The sequence below is a fragment of the Humulus lupulus genome, chromosome 8 (genome assembly GCF_963169125.1).
Source record: "Humulus lupulus chromosome 8, drHumLupu1.1, whole genome shotgun sequence".
In the NCBI taxonomy this organism is placed as follows: Eukaryota; Viridiplantae; Streptophyta; class Magnoliopsida; order Rosales; family Cannabaceae; genus Humulus; species Humulus lupulus.
This window is the reverse complement of record NC_084800.1, coordinates 172,846,611-172,870,822: the sequence shown is the minus strand read 5'-3', so window position 1 is coordinate 172,870,822 and position 24,212 is coordinate 172,846,611. Positions and strand designations below refer to the sequence as shown.

The 24,212-nt window shown below is 39.8% G+C and overlaps 1 long non-coding RNA gene across 2 annotated transcripts; it reads left to right on the top strand.

Annotated features, from left to right (window-relative positions):
• The first annotated feature begins 20,143 nt into the window (after nt 1-20,143).
• Nucleotides 20,144-21,792, top strand: LOC133794710 (uncharacterized). 2 transcript variants are annotated; one of them, XR_009875299.1, is made up of 4 exons: nt 20,144-20,292; nt 20,884-20,958; nt 21,517-21,635; nt 21,726-21,792. It is a non-coding gene; the product is annotated as an uncharacterized LOC133794710 (long non-coding RNA). The 2 variants fall into 2 exon arrangements; XR_009875300.1 differs by having other exon boundaries at nt 21,379-21,635.
• The last annotated feature ends 2,420 nt before the right edge of the window (nt 21,793-24,212 follow it).

Genomic DNA, 24,212 nt, shown 5'->3' with positions numbered 1-24,212 from the left:
CTTTACCGTTCTTGGCCTTGCCAATCTCGGCCTGCGCCGTTCCCGGCTCTTGCTGAACATTCACACATATGCATACATAGCATAATAAAGCAAATACCAAACATGAATAAACTCAATCAAAGGGCTACGTCCTGCAACACAATCATATAGGGCCCTGCCCTGTATACAAGCTCTGTGGGAACAACAATTTTCTTACCTGCGTCCTGAGCTTCCTAAGCACCGCGATCACGAGCACAATCCTCTAACCCGAGCCTTGAAGAAATCATAATCACAACACATGAACCATAATCAACCATCACATTCTAATCCATTAAATAGTTTTGAGTCATAATTCTAACCTCCGGGACCTTGGTTTCTACCAAACTGGGTAGTAGGAACCTTCCCGAGCCTTAACGTTCAAGTTTCCAAGCTAAAAACCTTCATTGTGCCAAAAATCCACATTTGGGCCACGACTCAGCCTCCCTTAAGCGCCGCGGCACGCCCCTAGACAGAGGCAAGATTATCTCACATCTGCCAGCATAGGGCCGCGGTGCCCAAACCATGCACCGCGGCGCTCGGGAAATTCCCTCGAAGGCCATTAGCCAAAAAACGCAAGCAGGCTGCGGCGTTGAAGAACAGGGCAGCGGCGCGACCCCAAAACCCAGAATTCCCATGCAAACTTTTCGAGCCAACTCCCCTGAAATCATTCAAGACACACCCCAACAACAGAATTGAATCCCATAATCACCCTAATACACTTTAGGCAGCACATAAACCCAAAAAAACCAGCCAAAATCCTATTCTTAAGTCCAATTATCTAAGCTTTAACCCCTCAAACTTCAGCAAAACAGAGGAAAATTAAACATAATTTAAGGTTAGATCCTTAGCTCAAGAAAAATTAGACTCTCAACTATCTTTAACCTTGCTCCTTGCTTTGATTTTCCCAATTTGCAGCCTCAAATCCAAAGCTTTCCCCTCAAAATTCCCTTGGCAAGTTTAAGAGAAAACAAAGAAAAAGAGAAGAGAAAGAGTTTGGGTCGGTTCCTCTAAAAACTCTGAACATATCCTTAGTTTATTTTATTTAACTTAGTCTCTAAGGTTACCTCAAAGGCTCGGGGTACCAAAAACGTCCCCGAGGGCAAAATGATAATTTTCCCTAATATTCCCTCCTAAACATTCTAACCTCAAATATATCTCCAAATATTTATTTCCATAACCCGATAACCCCATAAAACATCTAATACCTGAATTACCCCATAAAACATCTAATACCCGAATTACCCCTCGACTCGCCCCGAGTCGGATTCTCAACCCCGTTGTGACTTTCTGGCTGACAGTTCCCAAGGACTGTTTCGGATCGTGCTACACAGATATATCACAAGTATATCGCATTTACCACATTTATCACATTTATGCCCTCAACGGGCTAAAATTACAAACATGCCCCTAATAACCAGATGGGGCCCACATGCATATTTAATTCACCTAAACATGCATTTCTGATCACATACTCATCAAATTCGCATATAATAATAGTAAATCACTTATTGCCCTCCAGGCACATTAATCAAGGCCTTAAGCCTTATTAGCAAATTTTGGGACGCTACAGATATGATCTTGGTGGGGACAGCTAATACCTGTGTCAGCTTAAAATTCTGAAGACGCAAATAATGATTAGTCATATCAAAGATTCAGTTTCCAGAATTTTAATATCTTGAGTTGCACGAAAATTTATAGTCAAATATTCCAGAAACAATTTGAGTAAGTATAGAATATTTGCTTTAACTAAACAAGATACATCTTTCCTTTATAATCATATTGTGATTAAATCAAGCTAAAAAACGAATCTAAATAATCTGAAAATCACAAGAAAGGGAAAGTGATATTCCAAAAATCACAAGAAAGGGGAAGTGAAAATGATCTTTTAAATAAAATGATATTTCTATAAAATATACCAATTTTAGGATTTACAAAAATGATTTGATGAAATAATTGATGATGATGATATAGTAAATGTTGGAATAGCTTATACATGATCTTTATTTAGTTTCATGTATATCTAATATCAAACAAATTAATATGAGATAGCCTAAAACATGTTTCTAAAATTGAATTCAAAGAGAAACAAAGAATAGAATACTTACAGTATACGCAGCGGAATTAAAGAGCCATTCCTTCAGTTTCTCTAACTCTTGTATCCTCTCTGTCGCAGAGTATTATCAAGAAACTGAATCGATCTTCTATTTTCTTCACAATTTTCCAATGTATCCTTAGAACCACCTAGACTAGTGTGGACAATTCTCAACCCATGAGATAGATATAGAGAGAAGAAGAGAAAATAACAAAGAGGCTTAGAAAAGGACTTGTGTTTTGAGAGGATCTAAAACTATCAGAAAATCTGACTTGTGACTTATCTGTCGTCTCAGAAATCTTCACTGATGACTTCTCTCCAAGCACTCCTTTTATAGACTCAATTAGGCCATTTAATTTAATTAAAAAATCAATAAAATAATAGCCATTTTGAAGCCCTAGGTCGAAATTATCATGGGCTATAGGCCCGTGAAATTTCCCATTTGATTATAAGCCCATTGGACTTAAAGTCAAGGCATGTATTATTTTTTATTGATTTAATTAATTAAATAATTATTTAAATCCTCTATCAAATTAATTATTTATAATTTGAACCTTGATTTAAATTTATTTATTAATTTAGATACCAATTTATCTTAATTAATAAATCTACCATAATTTATCTTTTCCTTTCAAAATTACATAACATTGTGAAACTATCCAAAATTGACCTGGTCAACTTTGATAATTCTAATTGATAATTAAATCAATTAATTGAGACTATCTAGATGATTTTATCTAAGGTACAATGGGGACCATGGGCCTATGAAATCAAGCTCCAATAAGTTATCATAAATCTAACAAATAAATTTACTAACTTATTAATTCCTCGTGACTCCACTATAGACTCAGAATTGCACTCTTGAATTCATAGAATGCTCTATAACAAATATAGATACGCTATTAATTATCCATTGTTACAACCATAATTGTCACTCAATCCTCTATAGACGGTTTGTTAGGAAGATATAAATTTGCCTCAATGGAAATAGTAAGAAATTATAACTCTATGCAATATATTATAAATAATAATGATTGATTAAAAGGAGTTACAACTCTATAACTGAAAATTACAAATAAACAAAGAAAAATAAGAAGATGATGAAGAAGAAGAGATCAGTAAAATACAACTCTAAGCAAAAGGTTACAAATAAAGTAAAGTGTTTGAAACAAAAGAAAAGAAAAGATTACAACTCTTGAACAAGAAATACAAGTAAAAGAACAAGAAAATAAGAAGAAAACAATACAATAGAATGGAGAACATAAATACAAGAAAACTCTCACTTACACAACCTAAGTGAAGATGGCTGGGGATCACCAACTTGAACAAGGTTTAAAACCTTTGTCCAAAAGCTTATTTCCCCTTAACTCAAGCACCAAGGGATCTCTCTCAGATATTGGAAAAGCTTTATGGAATTATCAATCCTCAAGGTGTTTCTAGCCAAGCGCTCTAATGGATAGAAATGTTGTGTCTTACAAGTGAGCTATAGGCTCCTATTTATAGAGTTTAGAGACACCCTTTGAATTTCATATTCCACCAACCTCCATGGCTGTTACCAATGTTTAATTGGATTAATATGGAATTAAAAATAAGATTTGGGAGTTATTTGGGTTTTTTGAGCCATTCAACAAAGATTGAAAAACTGAAAAAAAAAATGGTCAGTTTTTGGCCTGTGGCCGCGGCCAGAGACATTAGTGGCCATGGCCACTAGCTTCTGTCCCACAGGCCGCGACCACCAACATTCAGTGGCCACGACCACCGACCATTTTCAGCACTAAATATGTGCTGTTTTTCCAAACAGTTCCAAACCCTCCCAAATGATTTTGTAACTCCCAAAACACATTATTGTGGTTAAAATCATATCTTTAACAGCCATATCACATATGGTTTTATGAAATTCATCTCAATATTGTGTAACAACAATTTTACACAATAAAGGGTAATATTTGGAAGTTACAAATTTGTAACACCAAATATGTTACATTATTTGGATATATCTCATATATCTAAATATTGTAACTCTCTTATTATATGTTACAATATGTGACACACTTTGTCACATTTATTTAATCTACAACATTATATTATAATATAATATTACATTATATTATAAAATAATATAACATTCCCCCACTAGATTAAATAGTTATCTATTGTAACACTTATTTAATCAATCATTATATTTTGATATATACCATATCCCCCACTTGATTAAATAAGAACTCTCTCTTATAGGAGTCATTGCATTAGTGCATAAAGCAAAGTGTTTTTCAACTTGAACTTTACTATAGTGTAATTATCACAAAATTTGTCGAAAATTAGGTTGCACTAGGCATTGAACCATCTTTTCATGATAACAAATCGGTGATAACACACACACCTTTGCGATGTTCACTTGAGACCTCTATGTCTCGCTTTGCACCGTTAATGGCCATGTGCACTTTCCATTCATGGACGTTCTTGAGAATACTCCCAATTCTCATGAGAGGCGGCACCAATCCTAGGTCCATATAGGTAGAATTCTTACAGTATTTCGTTACCAAAAATACTTGTCTTTACAAGACTGAATTCTATTAAAAAACCTTTCGGTTTTAACCCTCCACTTGGTAACACACAAGTACTCAATATCTCAGATGGGACTTGTTTTGAGTACAACTAATATTCACTTAATTGACTTGTTGTTACCTATTGAACCTAACACTAGTTGAATAACTAGTGTTAAGATAGGTTACCATCAATCGTGAATCTCTTTAGGGCGTTTAAGTCCCATCCCTCGAGATGATGCAGCCACTAAATCCCTCGTTAGTGGCTTAGTGAAAGGATCCGCCAGATTTTCACTTGTTCTCACATAGGATACTGAGATGACTCCTCTTTGAATCAATTCTCTTACATATCCATGTCTTAGACTAATGTGTCTGGACATCCCATTATACACTCCGCTGTATGCTCTAGCCAATGTCGCTTGGCTATCACAATGTATCGATATAGTAGATACATTCTCTTTGATTAGGGGAATCTCTATCAACAGATCCCTTAACTATTCGGCCTCTTTGCCGGTAGCAGCTAGATCTATGAACTCTGCTTCCATAGGGGAATGAGATATACAGGTTTGTTTCTTGGAACTCCAAGAAATTGCACCTCCACCAAGTGTAAATACCTAACCAGTTGTGGACAAGTTGTCCCCAAGATTGGATATCCAACTTGCATATGTATATCCTTTTAATATCGAAGGAAATTTGGAGTAGTGAAGGCTTAGTCCTTTGTTTTTCTTGAGATAACCTAGGACTATTCCAATTGCCTTCCAGTGATCCACACTTGGATTAGTTGTAAACCTACTAAGTTTACTTACCGCAGATGTTATATCATGTCTAGTACACTGGGCAGCTACATTAGACTCCCTATAGCACTAGGGTACTCCAATTGAGCCACCGCTCTTCCTTCATTCTTCTCTAGTTTTACACTATGATCGAATGGAGTATTGGCATCTTTAACCTTGAGATGGTTAAATTTGTTCAATACTTTCTCAACATAGTGGGCATGCCCTAACGCAAAACCCCCACTATGTTTCTTTACTTTGATACCGAGTATGGTATCAACTTCTCCAAGATCTTTCATCTTGAAGGTTGATGATGGAAACCTCTTCGTTTCTTCTATCCCTTTCAAGTTATTACTTAGAATAAGCATGTCATCCACATATAAGCAAACAATGATCACATATCCCTTACAAGTTTTCGAATACAAACACTTGTCTCCATTGTTATGTCTAAACCCATTACACATGATGGCTTGATCAAATTTCTCATGCCATTGCTTAGGAGCTTGTTTCAATCCATATAAGGATTTTACAAGTCTACAAACTTTATGTTCATATTTTGGTAGGACAAACCCTTCGGGTTGTTCCATATAGACCTCCTCATTGAGGTCACCATTAAGGAATGCCGTTTTGACATCCATTTGATGAACATACAAGTTGTGTATAGAAGCTAAAGCGAACAAAATTCTTATAGAAGTTGTTCTTACAACAGGCGCATTAGTATCAAAATAATCGATACCCTCTTTTTGCCTAAACCCTTTTGCTACTAATCTAGCTTTAAAGGTTTGGATAGTGCCGTCAGTGTGGTATTTTCTCCTAAATACCCACTTACACCCAATTGGCTTACACCCCGGTGGGAGGTCTACCAGTTCCCAAGTGTTATTGGAAAGAATGGAATCCATCTCATCATTGATGGCTTCTTTCCAAAATGCACTATCTCTAGATTGCATAGCTTCTCTATAAGTCTTAGGATCATCCTCAACGAGAAGTACAATAGGAATTTTCCTAATGACTTCCTCTTTATTTCCTTCTACCATGTAGAATGAAATTCGTTGAGAATCTATCTCATCCACTACTAGACTTTTATGATTTTTAAGCCTTTGAATTCTTCTAGGTTCAAAGGGTTGCTTTACATCCTTTTGAGGATTCTCCTCTTGAGAATCAACTTTGGATGTAGAAGCTTGAGAATTGTTCTCATATAACAAATTCTCCTTTAGAGATGTTGAAGCTTGAGAATTGTTGTCACATAACATATTCTCAAAGAATTCAACTTCTCTAGATTCAATCATAATATTAGACTTTAAGTCTAATAGCCTATAAGCTTTACTATTGTTGGCATAACCAACAAAAGCACACTTTATGACTCTTAGACCTAACTTTGTTCTATTAGGTTCATTTTTCTTGCAATATGCAAGACACCCCCACACTTTGAAGTAACCTATGTTGGGTTTTCTTCCTTTCCATAACTCATATGGAGATATCTCATTTTTCTTCATCGGTATTCGATTAAGAATGTGACAAGCGGTTAAAAATGCTTCACCCCATAAGTTGAAGTTCAACTTAGAAAACACCAACATAGAATTTATCATCTCTAGATAAGTCCTATTTTTCCTTTCGGCAACACCATTGTGTTGTGGTGTATAAGGTGCAGTGCACTCATGAATTATACCATTTTCTTCACAAAATGTATTGGATTCATTAGAGAAGTACTCTCCTCCTCTATCACTTCTTAGCACCTTAATCTTTTTATTTAGTTGATTTTCAACTTCTAATTTATACAATTTAAAAGCATCAAAAGTCTCATCTTTATGCTTTAAAAGAAACACATAGGTATATCTACTAAAATCATCTATAAAAGTAAGAAAATAACTTTTACCACCTCTAGTTAAAACACCATTTAATTCACAAAGATCACTATGGATTACATCTAGTAAATTAGATGATCTTTCTACACTAGGAAATGGTTTCTTAATCATTTTCGCCTTAACACATGTTTCACATTTACCATAGTTTTTAATATTGCATGCAATCATACCACATTTTACTTCTCTTTTCATGGTTGAAAAACCTATATGCGATAGTCTAAGATGCTACAAAAACAAAGAATCATACTCAACAATATAGGAAAAATTAACATTTTTATTGATAACATTGAAAGTTACATCATTGGTGCACAATTTAACCATTCCCTCACAAGAGTACCCTTTTCACAAGAATACATTTGATTTGGTAAGTATAAGTTTACTGGACTCAAAAATGGCTTTAATGCCGGGCTTGCCAAGCAAATCACCACTTACCAAGTTTCTACTCATTTCGGGAACATAAAGTACATTCACTAATGTAACTTTCTTGCCGGAGGTGAAGTAGACTTCAATAGTACCTTTGCAAAGTACCTTGGATTTGCCCTCATTGCCCATTTGTATCTCATGGTTGCCCTTTGACTCTTCAAAGGTCTTGAACAATGATTTATCATAGGTGACATGGATGGTGGCACATGTATCATACCACCCCCCTTTCACCTTGCCTTGGACCGCATTCACCTCACTAAGGGTAGCAACTATGTTTTCCTCTTGAGTTGCGTTCACCTTAGGTCCTTGTTGGTCTTTTCTATGCCTACACTCTCTAGCATAGTGACCCTTTTTCCCACACACAAAGCAAGTACCTTTCTCACCCTTAAACATGTTTGGGTTGGTTTTTGGACCCAAAGGTTTCTCATTACCCTTTTTCCCTTTTTTTTGGGATGTTTTGGCTGTGACGCTGCATTTGCTTTGGAGGTCTCTCCATTAGACCCCTCCACAAGTTTATCTCTACATATCGATTCCTCTTCGATTCGAATATGCTTTTTGATCTCATCCAAAGAATAATCCTCATTTTTATGAAGGATTCTTTTCCTATAGCTCTTCCAAGTTGGTGGTAATTTAGCCACTATAGCACCAACTTGAAAGGCCTCAGGAAGATCAATCTTTAATACTTTCAATTTATTAACAATAATTTGCAATTCATGAATTTGAGGAAGAATAGGTTTACCACCAAAAAATTTGAAATCGAAGTATTGAGATATCAAAAACTTTTTGGTACCTTCCTCTTCCGCCTTAAACTTTTTCTCAAGTGCATCCCATATCTCCTTGGCCGATTTAGTCTCGGTGTAGAGGTCATAGAGCCTATCGGATAGGGCGTTGAGGATATTACCCCTACAAAGGAGATTGTCCTCCTCCCTCTTCCTTCTTTTCTCCACCTCCTCGGGAGTGTCTTTGTCGGATGGCTCGGCAAGAGGTGCCAAGGATGACTCAAGGATGTAGGTGATTTTTAGAGTGGTTAAAAGAAATCTCACCTTGTCTTGCCACCTAGTAAAATTGGATCCATTAAACCTATCCAACCTCACTAGGTCTTGGTTCATGATCTTGATGGTCTCCCCTTCTATTGACCCTCATTTTGGTCAACTGACACGGAGTCAAATGCTTGATGTGATAGAAAATGTTGAATAAAATCTAATGGAAAGAAAAATAAACGACACAACAATTTATAGTGGTTCGGCCCATGGTAATGACCTATGTCCACTTAAGCTATTATTTATCTTGATTCTCAAAGGAGTGATCAAAGAACTAGGGTTCTTTGAGTTTCACAAGCCTTAGAGGGATGAGTAATACAACCAAAAGATAATAGCCAACATTCTCTTCTAAAGCATAAACAAAAATCAACCCAAAGTCCCTCCCTTGAGCTATTTCTCTCTATTTATAGGCTCAAGGAGGATTACATGAATTAGTTACAGATATTTTCTCCTAACTAATTGGATAATCAGGTATAAATGGAAATAATCTCAGATATGATTAAAATTTTACAAGATTACTCATAAAGATACAGATTATACGAGCAGTCTGGTCGTATATTGAACTCAAATGACGTGTCAGGGGAACATCCTTGATCGATGGTCGAACAGAACCTCTGCCAGGTGTCAGCCACGTGTTAAAATTACTTGCCACGTCATCCACACCTGCTTTTTGGATAACATTTGCCCCCCAAGTTTATTTATTACGACCAGCAATAAATAAACTTTAGGAAAATTACCCTTCGATTACCCCACCAAATTTGTCAGAGTAGTTCGTGCCTCCTTGGAAAAAGTGACCTACCCACGTCCAATCATGCCTTTTTAGTTCCCAAGCAAACCTTTGACAGTTATCACTCTTTCCCATGCTTCAAAAAAAGAGGAACTTATGATTGCCTCTTTTTAACATATCTTAGACAATATATATAGCTTCCAGAATTTCCTTTTCACTTTTTACAAGCTATGTCTCCATCAAGAACACCCCAAGAACTCCCTAGACAGAGCTCAGAAATTTCTCCGAAGTTCATCTTTCATCGTTCCAAGAATTTGTTGTTCGCACACCTAGACTCGAAATTTCTTCAAGACTTCACAATCTTCGTACAGGTAAATTTCAGAACCTTTGCACCCTTTACTGTGTTGTGCATGTCTGTTTATGCTAGCTTTTTAAGCTCTAAAACAGAATTGTGTCCTTGAGTACAAATATAGGAAGATTGGACGTTTGCTTGCTGATGTTAGATATGGTAGAGCATACTTGTTTTGTAGGGGTTATGAATCAGTTTGATAGTCGAGATCATAGATTTAGGACGTAAAATCGAAGTAAAAATTCGATTTTTAGGCTAGCTGAAAAACTGGGTTTTTCCCGCTCTTACTGGAGTTGAAAAAGCTTTTTACTTTCACTTTTTGATCTGTTTTTCAAACTATTCGTATGAAAATTTTGATTTTTTCGTTAGAATTCTGCTGTATAAAAGTTATACTTTTGTACATGAACAACGTTATTCTAACTGACTTCTTAGGCTCTTCTTCCTCACCTCCCCTTTTTTCTGTTCCCAGCTTTTAATGCCAGATTTGTGGGGAGGTGAAAGGCTGATAGACGACGACCTGCTCACATAGCTACTCGAGGGCGAAGAGCATCCAGCTTAGCGAATCCAAGAGATTCCTTTTTCGCGAATTTCTCCTCTAAGACCCCAACCAACTTCTGCCAGCATGGGTCGTGCCAAGACTACCGCCAAGAAGAAGAAAAACCCTTCAAATCCACCAGCCTAGCCTAACCCGTAGGCTGGGGTTCCCTCGACCAGTGGTCGAGACATTAATGCTCCCGACCCTCACATCCAAGTCAGGACCCATCCTAGGTATTCAGTTCTTCCCGACGTCGAGTGGTATCTTTCCCCACTCAGTCAGGTTACCCCTAGGATGCTAGCCAACTACTTCATAAAATACGACCTTTCTGGGGTAACCCTCAAAATCCCCACTGTAGACGAGCGGGCGAATTTTCCTGGAGGCATGTATAGCACCTGGTCGAGATATCACATAGAGGCTGGGGCTACCCTTCCTCTCCATCCATTTTTCCAGGGGGTGGCTAACTATTTTGGAGTTGCCCCCTTTCAAATCACACCAAATAGATATAGAATGCTTGCTGCACTCTATATCCTTTACAACCACAAGAAATGGTCAGAGCCTACCCCTCACGAGGTCAATTACCTTTTCGACCTTAAGTCCAACTCGCAACAATCTGGTACGGGGTTCTTTCACTTTTTTCACCAGGAGACCAACCGAACCTTCCTGAGTGACACAACCCACATTTCAAACGTGGGGAAATACAGTCAGGAGTATTTCCTCATGCCTGACATGGCCGCAAATAACCTGGCCTTCGCTCGAGGAGGTAAAAGTCTTTTTCCACTGGTCGCTGTTTTTACTTAGTATTTTTCCTTGCATTTTTCTGAAACTTCTTGTGTTTTTCAGGCCCATGGTTGCGACCAGACCCAACACCAGACATGGTGTTGAGGTCTGCCATGTTGGCCAGCATGACGGACGTTGAGAAGAGTGTCAAATCTCTGGTCACCGAGGCCAACTTGAGGCTAGTTGGCCTCCTGGCCCCTCACCAGGATGTGAGGGAACCTGCAGCGGGAAGTGCCACTGCTGAGGAAAATCCCGAGTAGCAACCACCAGCGTCTCCTCCCCGACGGAGACCGATTGGGGTTACAATCAGGGAACCCGTTGGCACTCCCCCAATAGAAAGGTCTTCTGTCCCCAAAGGAAAGGGAAAACAAAAGGTGACCGAGCCCGTCATTGACTTAGACGAGTCCTCTGACGAAAATGGTACAGTTATTTTATTCCTAGATAGCTTGCCAATTCTCTGTCACTTATTTGATGGGGACGGCAATTTTACATATACTCCAAACCTAGGGCCAGACTTCTTCATGCCAGAGAGTGAGTGTATGACTAGTAGAGTCAATAGTATAGCGACCAGTAGTAATAGCTCCGGTATTGGACTATACTTCTTTATTTCTCTTCTGATGCAACATAACTTGTTACCCATTTTTGGCTCATTGTTCGCATGTTAACTTCTTTTGCATAAATGGCCTCTGCTAATGTCTTTAACATCTACAACACTCAGGAGGAGGAAGAAGTCCCCCTAGTTCACAAAAGGAAGTCATCCAGGCGACATGACGGGGAGTCCAGCCAAATGCCCTCGGCCAAGAAGAACCGAGCCTCGGGCTCTCCGGCGGAGGGGCCTGCTGCCCAAGATACTGAACAGCATCCTCTCGAGCAGGAGGTTCCACCTTCAAATGCTCTAGCTGCCAAAACTCCATCACCCCCAGCCCCTACCGAACAAACACAACAGGCTAGGGGGGCCTCAATTGGGACATAACTGTCACACCGTGCCCTAAGATCTGCCAAGGACCGCCTGGAGAAAATCCTTAAACATGACCGCTACAAAGAGGCCATGGCTGGGACAGAGGAAATGGGGGTCGATCAGATCATCAACAGGTCCCTGAATGAGACTGCCAGTGTAATCATCTTACTTCTCTTTACATACAATCCGACTTTCCTTAAATCTGTCTAACACTTATTTTTAGTGTAGGCCATGCTGACTTTAACGGCTGACCGCTTGCGCTCGGATGCCAGCATCGAGCAGTCCCATGCTCTGGAGTTGAAGTTGATGGAGGAACTTCAAGTCGTGGAGGAAAGGCATGCATGGGAGCTAGAAGTGGTGACCCAGCAGAAGGACTCTTTGGCTGCGGACCTGGTAAAGAAACAGGCCTCTCTGGAAAGTGCTAGAAAACAGAGAGAGGAATACCAGGAGGCCAGCCGAATCCACTGGCACGATGTCAAAAAGCTCCAGGGGGAGAATCTTGAGAAGGACAAGAGCATTTCCAACCTCAAGAGCCAAGTGGAGCAACTCAAGCTCACGAATGCCAAGGACCTGGAAAGGTATAAAAATGCGACACTTCGATGCTTCTACGATTTATGGAAGCATAACCAAAGTGTCAATTTTAGCTACCTTCCAGAGGATGCCAAGAAAGCTGAGTTGGCTCGCTGCGCTGCTCGACTGGCTGCCGAAGAAAGGGCCAGAGTTCCTGCCTCTCCCGAGATTTCGCTGGCCACAAGGATGGATGGAGGGGAAGCTGCAGAAGACACAGTTAACCAAGATGCTCCTCAAGATCCTCCTGCTGCTCCTTAGCTTTTTCTTTGCTTATTCTATTTTCTTTTTCTTACATGACTCACAGGTCATGATGTTAAGACAATGTTTATTTTCTTTTTGCTGCATGGGTAGCTTTTCCTTATAACTTAACATTTACATCTGAGCAGTACTGCTCGCGGTGTAAAAGAATTCTTTTGATATTATAATGGTTTTTACTTTATTATAACATCTGTTCGCATGACCAAACTTAGCATAGTACTTTGGTTTGACTTAACAAAATATATAAAATTTTGAAAAAATACTCTAAGTACCGTAGCATGCTTTCACTTATTTTGCTCATGTGTTTACATACCTTTTGGTATGCTTTGCTTTCTATGTGCCTTATATGCCCCCCAAGTGATCGAGGAGCTTTAGGTCCTTGGTCACTTGCCTTGACCAAAACCTGTACAAACATTACTGCTCAGTTTAAATCATGAAAATTGTAATACAGCAAAAAAACACACGTAATGAGCAAATACTTGTAAAAAATTACAAAGTTTGGCAAGAATGACTGGCTGCGCACAGTCCCTTATAATTTTCGTATTAGATGGACTAAACATGTCTTTACGAGTGATCTTAAAAAAGATCTTACACTTATAAGCGATTAGCCATATCTCATGACTAACCCTTTTTCAAAAACTTGTAAAAAGTAAAAATAAATACAAGCCAGTCCTTTAAGAAAGACTGTTTACTGATAATACTTGCGCAGGTGTTCTCCATTCCAATAACATGGAACGAGATCTCCATTCAAGCGTGCAAGTTTGTAAGTGCCTGGATGAAGGACTTCTTCAATCTAGTAAGGTCCTTTCCAGTTTGGTCCGAGTACTCCAGCAGCTTGGTTGCGGGTGTTTAAGAAAACTCTTCGAAGTACTAAGTCCCCGATGTTGAATTTTCTTTCCTTTACTTTGGAGTTAAAATACCGCGGGACTTTTTGCTGGTACGCAGCTACTCGGAGCTGGGCTTTTTCTCGTTTCTCATCGACTAGGTCTAGGGACTCCATCAACAATTGGCTATTCTGGCTTTGATCGTATGTTATTCTTCGATGGGAAGGTGGATTCAACTCGACAGGCAACATGGCCTCGTACCCGTATGCTAAGGAAAACGGGGTATGATCTGTTGCTGTTCGGTGGGATGTTCTGTACGACTAAAGGACTTCAGGAAATTGTTCTGGCCATGCTCCTTTAACTTCCTCGAGCCTTTTCTTTAGGGTATCTTTCAATGTTTTATTTACTGCTTCGACTTGCCCATTTGCTTGGGGGTGAGCAACTGAAGAAAAGCTCTTAATGATGCCATGTCTTTCGCAGAAGTCTATGAACAAGTCACTATCAAACTGGGTGCCATTGTTCGAGACAATATTTCTTGGCAATCCATATCGACAAACGATGTTTTTGATAACAAAGTCAAGTACTTTCTTTGTCGTTATGGTTGCTAGCAGTTCAGCCTCAGCCCACTTTGTGAAGTAGTCGACAGCTACCACTGCATATTTCACACCATCTTTCCCTGTTGGCAAGGACCCGATCAAGTCTATACCCCATACTACGAAGGGCCATGGACTTTGCATTTGCTTTAACTCATTGGGAGCCGCTCGTGGGATCTTGGAAAACCGCTGACACTTATCACACTTTCACACGAACTCCATCGAATCCTCATTCATTGTTGGCCAGAAATATCTCTGCCTTAGGATCTTTTTTGATAGGCTTTGCCCCCCAGCGTGGTCTCCGCAAAAGCCTTCATGCACCTCCTTCATCAGTTCTTTAGCCTTTTCTGGCGTAACACATCTGAGCAGTGACATCGAGTATCCTCTTCAGTACAAAATACCATCGACCAGGATATACCTTGCAGACTGTCTCTGAAGGGTCCTGGCTTTGTTTCTATCTGATGGTAGTGTGCCGCTCGTGAAATACTCTAAATATGGTGACATCCATGTATCTGCTAACTGGATCACCATATTGGTTTCGTCTGCTCGTATACTTGGTGTGCATAGCCGCTCAACTGGCACTATATTCAAAGTGTCAGCATCTTTTGCACTCGCGAGTTTGGCTAGGGCATCCGCATTTGAGTTCTGATCTCGAGGTATTTGCTGGAGGGTATATTTTTCAAATTGTGCCAACAGATCCTTTGTTTTGTTTAGACAAGCCACCATTTTTAGGCCTCGTGCTTGGTACTCCCCTAAGACCTGATTCACTACCAGCTGTGAATCACTGTAGATATCCAGCACTTTTATGTTCATGTCTTTGGCTAACCTTAATCCAGCGAGTAGGGCTTCGTATTCAGCTTCATTATTTGAAGCAGCGAAATCAAACCTAATTGCACAGTGAAATCGATGCCCTTCTGGCGTTATCAATATCACTCCTACTCATGTGTAAGATTCGTTGGACAATCCGTCTGTGAATAGTTTCCACGAAGGAGCTTCAATTTGAGGCTCAGGCACACTAGGCTTTTCACCCTGCTCGTTATCTGGGAGTTCAGTGAATTAAGCAATGAAGTCAGCCAAGACTTGTCCTTTTATTACTGCTCGCGGTGAGTATGTTATATCGAATTGCCCAAGTTCGACTGCCTATTTCAACAAACGACGGACAGACTCTGGCTTTTGCAAAACTTGTCGAAGGGGCTGGTCAGTCAAGACCATGATTGGATGGGCTTGGAAGTAAGGACGTAGCTTCCTTGAGGACAAAATTAGACAGTAGGCTAATCTTTCAATGGGAGGATATCTCAATTCAACTCTGATTAACCTCTTGCTTACATAATACACTGCCTTTTGTATGCCTTCTTTTTCCCTTACTAACACCGCACTAGCAGCATATTCGGTGATCGCCAGGTATATGAACAAAGTTTCCCCATCTACCGGCTTTGATAAGATGGGAGGCTGCGCCATGTGGGCTTTTAAAACTTGGAAAGCATGTTCACAGTCTTCAGTCCACTCGAACTTCTTGTTGCCTCTAAGTAGATTAAAGAAAGGAACGCACTTATCTATTGATTTTGAAATGAATCTACTGAGCGCGGCAATCCTTCCAGTCAGAATTTGCACATCTTTGATCTTCATTGGCGATTTCATATCGATTAGGGCCTTGATCTTCTCAGGATTAGCCTCGATTCCTCTCGAATTGACAATGAACCCCAAGAACTTCCCCGATCCTACTCCGAAGGAACATTTGAGAGGATTTAGCTTCATCTGATATTTGTTCAGAACATTAAAACACTCTTGTAAATCCTTCACGTGTCCTTCTACCTTTTTTGACTTCACCAGCATGTCATCAGCGTACACCTCCATGTTTATCCCGATCAACTCCTTAAACATGTGGTTAACTAGTCGCTGGTAAGTCGCACCAGCATTTTTCAATCTGAAGGGCATTACTTTGTAACAGTATAGCCCTGTATCGGTCCGAAAGCTTATGTGATCCTCATTAGGGGGATGCATACTAATCTGATTGTACCCTGAGTATGCATCCATGAAGGAGAGGATCTCATGGCCTGCAGTTGCATCGACCAGCTGGTCGATCCTTGGGAGTGGGAAGCAATCTTTAGGGCGGGCTTTGTTAAGATCTGTGAAATCCACACAGGTCCATCATTTGCCATTCGGCTTGGGAACCAGCACTGGATTAGAGACCCAGGATGGATAAAATGCCACCCTGATGAACCCATTCTCCTTTATTTTTTCAACTTCCTCCTTCAAGGCTTTTGATCTATCTTTATCGAGCAGCCTTCTTTTCTGTTGCACGGGTGGAAAGCTTTTGTCGACGTGCAGGACATGGCTGATGACTGCAGGATCTATCCCAACCATGTCTTTATGTGACCAGGCGAAAACTTCTTGGTTCTTCCTCAAAAATTCTACCAGTGCATATTTGATTGTTGTTTCTAAATTTTTGCCAACCTTTACAAATCTGGTCGGAAACTCTTCATCAAGCTGGACCTCCTCAAGGTCCTCGATAGGTCCTATATCTTCTACAAAATCCTCAAAGCCAGGATCTAAGTCTCTATCCTCACTTTGGGAAACACCCCATTTGGTGACTTCATCACCTGATTAGGCTTGTACATCAATGACCATCTGCAACTTTTTAGGGGGAGCACTCCTCGACATACCCTTCTTGGCCTTAGTGATTGAGGGATTGTAGCACTCCCTTGCTTCCCTCTGGTTTCCCAATACGCGTCCTACCCCTGTGTCTGTTGGGAATTTCATGGCTAAGTGCCATATAGAGGTGGCGGGCCGAAAGTCAACCAGTATTGGCCTTCCAATTACTGCATTGTAGGCCGAAGGACAATCAACTACTATAAAAGTAGTGAGTAATGTCCTGGTGACGGGCGCAGTACCTGTAGTTACTGGAAGCCTGATTGACCCTGTTGGAGCGAGTCCCTCATCAGAAAAACCATAAATTGTTTGGTTGCAAGGCTCCAAGTCCTTTGTGGACAACTTCATTCATTCCAACGAAGATTTATACAGGATGTTAACTGAACTTCCTGTATCGACCAATACTCTTTTCACCATCATATTGGAAATCTGGACATCCATGACCAGCGGATCGGAATGTGGGAACCGGACATGCTAGGCATCATTATCAGAGAAAGTTATTGCATCATCCTCTGTTCGGGCCTTTTTCATTGCCCGATCCTCCACAGTCATCATCTCAATGTCCTGGTCATGTCGTAGGGTCCGAGCGTATCATTCCCTTGCCTTTCCACAGTTTCCCGCGAGGTGCAGGCCTCCGTAGATGGTGAGTAAGGTGCCTGCCACGGGATCAGGCTGTAAAGGTGGCAAGCGCTGGCACGTAGGCACCTGCTCATTGCCACCTGGAACCTCTCGTTGGGAAGCTCCCGTGGATCGCACGTATTTCCTCAAGTGTCCTTGTCTAATAAGGAACTCGATTTCATCCTTCAGCTGGTTACATTCATTCGTATCGTGTCTGTAGTCGTTGTGAAAACGACAGAACTTAGTTGTATCCCTTTTCGAAATATCCTTTCGAATGGGAGCAGGTCTTTTGTAGGGCACATTGAAGCTTGTGGCCTGATACACCTCTGCTCAAGATTCAACAAGGGCGGTATAGTTAGTGAACCTAGGCTCATAACAGTTGCCCTTAGAGCGCTTACTCTCAGAGGTAGAGGGCTCGTTATGGGGCCTCTTCCTCTCATTCTTGTCATTGCCATTCCTGTTGCCTTTGCCGTTGCCATTGGGCTTTGACCCATTGGCGGCTTTGGCAGGCTCTTCGGTCCCTTTATCCTTATTTGGGGTCTTTCCCTCGCTGGCAATTGCATCCTCGAGCTTGATGTATTGATCAGCTCGATCCAAGAATTCTTGGGTAGTTTTAACCCCATGCTTCTTGAGGCTACTCCAAAGAGGCGTACGGCGCCTAACTCTTGCAGTTAGAGCCATCATTTTGCCTTCGTCTCCCACTGTTTTGGCCCCAGCTGTTGCTCGCATGAAACACTGGACATAATCTTTTAGTGGTTCTCCTTCTTGCTGGCGTATCTCGACCAACTGGTTTGCCTCTATTGGGTGCACACGACCTGCGTAGAATTGTCCGTAAAACTCCTTTACAAACATCTCCCAAGAAACAATATTTGCAGGAGGGAACTTAAAGAACCACTCCTGTGCAGCATCAGAAAGTGTTGCAGGGAAGATCCTGCATCGAGCGTCTTCGGACACCTTCAGAATGTCCATTTGTATCTCAAACTTGTTGACATGAGATACTGGGTCACCATACCCATCAAAGTTCAGAAGTGTGGGCATTTTAAACTTACTGGGGGTTTTAGCCATTGCGATCCTTTGTATGAAAGTAATGCCCCTTCTCATGTCGTACTCGATATGAGACGTTCTTCCCTTGACTAGCTGTTGCACTACTTGGTTCAGGGCATCTATTTGGGCCTGAACGGTCTCAGGAATTGCCAGGGCTTCTGGTGCCGGGGGAATGTATTCTTCGTGCTGTTCTCGGCAGTCGTTGAGTACATCCCTTAGATCGTCATCTCTTCGCTGCTGCTCGCTGGCTCTGAGCCGGCTATAGACGTTGTTTTGTCTGGGCTGCCCCCCAGCATTATGTCCTGCATGTCGATCTTCTCTAGGTGGGGGTCTTCTGCCTCCACCTCTCTCCTCATTCCTCCGACCAGCATTCCTTCTTCCCGAGTCGGCCTCATTGTAGCCGTGGCCATCTCTGAACTTCGATTGGCTATGGTGGGACCGACTGTTTCCTCAGTTGCCTCCTTGGGCTGGAAATTCCCGAGCGTTAGGGGGAGGCCTGCGCTGGTCGGTGGGTCCCCGTACATTATCATGTCGTGGAGGGCCCCTGACTGCAGAGCCTATCTCTGAGTTCCTTCTGTTGCCAGAAGGACGTTGCCCCCTGCTCGGTGGGTGCGGCTCTTCACCCCCCGGGCATCTAGGGCTGCGGGGCTGTTGCCCAGCCCTATTCTGCCTTGGATGTGGGGGATTTCCTCGACCATCTTGGGATGGAGGCCGCGTTTCAGGGTCCCTAGGTGGGACATCACCCTGAGCGATTGGTGGTTGCTCCGGCCTTTGAGGGATTGTTGGCTGGAGCGGAGGGCTAGGATTGGGACCTCTTTGAGGTGGTCCATTTGGGGGTTGGTCAGGCTGCGAGGCAGGCGCAGCCTGATTCCTAACCAATTGGAGGGCTGCTTCGAGGGCTGCCATGGCATCCCTTTGACAACGGTCCATCTTCGCTTATCTTTCACTCAGCTCTTGGTGCTGGCGCTCTATCTCCCTCTGCTGTGACGCCATTATCTCGATGACACTTTCTTGATTGGCCCTCAGAGCGGCCACACTACAACAAATTTGACATACAATGACTCCCTACAATGTCTTACACCATTGGTGTAAGACATTAAAACTTATTAGGGGTTTTAAATGTCTAATGGTGTAAGACATTGAAAGTTTTTATTAATGACTACAATTGGAAGACATTAAAAATGGTGGAAGACGTTGGAAATAGGTTGAGAAGTGGCCAGGGGGACATCTAATGTCTCCCACTGGGAGACGTGGGACACGTGGCACGTCTCCCACTGGGAGACATTGAATGTATAGAGGGGTACATCCAACGTCTCCCACTGGGAGACGTGGGACACGTGGCACGTCTCCCACTGGGAGACATTGAATGTATAGAGGGGTACATCCAACGTCTCACACTGGGAGACGTGGGACACGTGGCACATCTCCCAATGGGAGACGTTGGATGTACCCCTCTATACATTCAATGTCTCCCAGTGGGAGACGTGCCACGTGTCCCACGTCTCCCAGTGGGAGACGTTGGATGTCCCCCTGGCCATTTAATGAATTTTGGGTCTTCTTCTTCCTCATAACACCAAACAGAGAGAGCACACCAAACAGAGAGCACGAAAGGGGTTGCGATTTTAGGGTTTTCAAGGTTAGTTTTTTTTAATTTTTATGAATTTTAGTTAATTATTTTGATAAAAAAATCATAGGTTTAGCATTAGGATGAGTAATATACATGATTTTGTGTTAATTTTACATTTTTATGCATTTTTTTCTATACATTGTTAGATTTATTTGTTTTTCCATGGAGGTTTTTTTATAGATTTAAGATTTCATAGTTTTTTTTTAATTTAACCTATCACATTGTATATATTTCATTATAATATATATGTTCATGATTTTTTTTAATTTTTATCATTATTTATTTCGAAATTTAGATATATTTTTGTATGTATATTTAAACTTTTTTTTTTTAAATTCTAACTATTTTGTTATATATATAGTTATTATGTTAAAATAAATTTATTAAATAATTTTAAAAATATAAATATATGCAAAAATTTATGTTTTTGTTGATTATTGAGATTTTAGGTTATGAAATTTTTTATTGATTTTTTGTTTAGGTTATAATTAGTGGCTCATTGGAGTTTTTTTTTTATTTGTTTACCAATCAATTACTTATTAGGAATTTAGTGATATTTGTTTAGTAATGTTTAACATATTAATTAATTTAATTTCGTAGGTTGTGATTTTGGTGGTGAGATTTTAGAGAGTACTTTGCATCAAAACTTCTATATCTATCAATCACACATTTGAGGTAATTAAGTTTCTAAAATTATAATAATAAGTTATATATTGCTAGATATTTAGTGATATTTTATTTATTATTTATTAATTTATTTATATTGGTTTGTGAATTTAATAGCGAATTCGATTACTACTTAAAGTAATTTTGCTAGCTTTTGAATTATTAATTGCAAGAGGTAAATATATATTCTCTTACTTCTACTTTTAATATTATTAAACAAATGTTAGAAGAGTTTGAATATCTTAAATATTCATCCATAGTGAAGTAGGTTCTGAGATTAAAATTGTGTGCTGCGGTGATAACGGAAGGTTGAGAACTTGTGTGTATTAGTGAAGTAGGTTCTGAGAAATTTGACTGTGTGCTGCGGAGCTATAAGGAAGAAACTTATTGTATGTTGTTTGAATTGTTTGTTTTGCTATTCACATGTAGATGGTTAGGTCACTATTATAGGGGAAATGCTGCCCGATTTTATCTAGGATAATAAACAATTAATTTTATATAGGCATTCTATAAGGAAGAAACTTATTGTATGTTGTTTGAATTGTTTGTTTTGTTATTCACATGCAGATGGTTAGGTCACTATTATAGGGGAAATGCTGCCCGATATTATTTAGGATAATAAACGATTAGTTGAGAACGGACATTACTTGATTGAACATGCAAGTCCCAGGCATTACTTGAGAACGGTATTATTAATTAAAATTTACAAATTATTTTTGAAACTATAAATGTAATCAAATAATTAATTAATATATTTTACTTTATATTTCTTGCAGCTAACAAGCACATCATATACAGAGGCACAAATTGATGAGTTGCGACAAGAATGGGCGGCATATATGTTGCCGATAATCCAAAGTTACCGACCTCGTTGATAGGTTTTTTTTTAATTATTTAACTCTTTCTTCATACACAATGCAATATTTGTTCATTTTGAATATTTCTAACAAATATTGTATTTCTTGTATATATCTAACAAATATATTTTTTTATTTCAATTTAGATTAAAATAATTTCAATTTAAATTAAAATAATTTCAATTTAAATTAATATTATTTCAATTTAAATTAATATTATTTCAATTTAATTAATTATTAAATCAAATTAAAATAATATTAATTATAAATTTATTTAATTTATTTTTTTTAAATGTGGGAGACTTTCAATGTCTCCCATTGGGAGAGGTGGGAGACTTCCCACGTCTCCCAATGGGAGAGGTGGAAAGTCAAATGTTGACTTTCCACCTCTCCCATTGGGAGACGTGGGAAATGACTCACCTCTCCCAATGGGAGACGTGGGATGTCTCCTAGGGACTTCCCACGTCTCCCATTGGGAGAGGTGAGTCACTTCCCACGTCTCCCAATGGGAGAGGTGGAAAGTCAACGTTTGACTTTCCACCTCTCCCAGTGGGAGACGTGGGAAGTGAGGCACGTCTCCCAATGGGAGACGTGGGATATATACCTACAATGACCCTAGCAACAACGTCTCACTAAGTGGGAGACATTGTAGACTTCCAATGTCTCCCAATTAAAGTCATAAAACCTCTATTTTGTTGTAGTGCCAGCTCATCTTGCAACACCCCTAGTGTTGTCTTCAGGGCCTCAGAGTCTACTTCCTCCTCATCAAACTCCAAATGAGGTTCGTCTTCAACCACGTTTGGTGGAGGAGGCTTGGATGGAGCGGCGGCTGCCTATCCAGTTTTCTTGGATGTCTTTGCCATTAGTACCTTCAACAATTTCTTCTCAAGCTCTCAATGAAAACACCAGAATGTTGACCCTCGTTTTGGTCAACTGACACGGAGGAAAGAAAAATTTAATGGAAAGAAAAATAAATGACACAACAATTTATAGTGGTTCGGCCCCAAGAATTGGTAATGACCTATGTCCACTTAAGCTAAGATTGATCTTGATTCTCAAAGGAGTGATTAAAGAACTAGGGTTCTTCGAGTTTCACAAGCCTTAGAGGGATGAGTAATACAACCGAAAGATAATAGTCAAAATTCTCTTCTAAAGCATAAACAAAAATCAACCCAAATTCCCTCCCTTGAGTTATTTCTCTCTATTTATAGGCTCAAGGAGGATTACATGAATTAGTTACAGATATTTTCTCCTAACGAATCGGATAATCAAGTATAAATGGAAATAATCTCGGATATGATTACAATTTTACAAGATTACTCATAAAGATACGGATTATACGAGCAGTCTGGTCATATATTGAACTCAAATGACGTGTCAGGGGAACATCCTTGAACGATGGTCGAACAGAACCTCTGCCAGGTGTCAGCCACGTGTTAAAATTACTTTCCACGTCATCCACACCTGTTTTTTGGATAACACCTTCCATTGAAACAAAAAGGGATAAGCTTTTGAATGTTAGGAAAATATAAATTTGCCTCAATGGAAATAGTAAGAAATTACAACTCTATGCAATATATTACAAATAATAATGATTGATTAAAAGGAGTTACAACTCTATATCTGAAAATTACAAATAAACAAAGAAAAAGAAGAAGATGATGAAGAAGAAGAGAATAGTAAAATACAACTCTAAGCAAAAGGTTACAAATAAAATGAAGTGTTTGAAACAAAAGAAAAGAAAAGATTACAACTCTTGAACAAGAAATACAAGTAAAAGAACAAGAAAATAAGAAGAAAACAATACAATAGAATGGAGAACATAAATACAAGAAAACTCTCACTTACACAACCTAAGTGAAGAGGGTTGGGGATCACCAACTTGAACAAGGTTTAAAACCTTTGTCCAAAAGCTTATTTCCCCCTAACTCAAGCACTAAGGGATCTCTCTCAGATATTGGAAAAGCTTTCTGGAATTATCAAGACTCAAGGTGTTTCTAGCCAAGTGCTCTAATGGATAGAAATGTTGTGTCTTACAAGTGAGCTATAGGCTCCTATATATAGAGTTTAGAGACACCATTTGAATTTCAAATTCTACCAACCCCCATGGCTATTACCAATGTTTAATTGGATTAATATGGAATTAAAAATGAGATTTGGGAGTTATTTGGGTTTTTTGGCCTGTGGCCGCGGCCACTAGCTTCTGTCCCACAGGCCGCGGCCACCGACCATTTTCAGCACTAAAAAATGTGTTGTTTTTCCAAACGGTTCCAAACCCTCCCAAATGATTTTGTAAATCTCAAAACACATTATTGGGGTTAAAATCATATCTCTAACAGCCATATTACATATGGCTTTATATTTGGAAGTTACAAATTTGTAACAACAAATATGTTACATTATTTG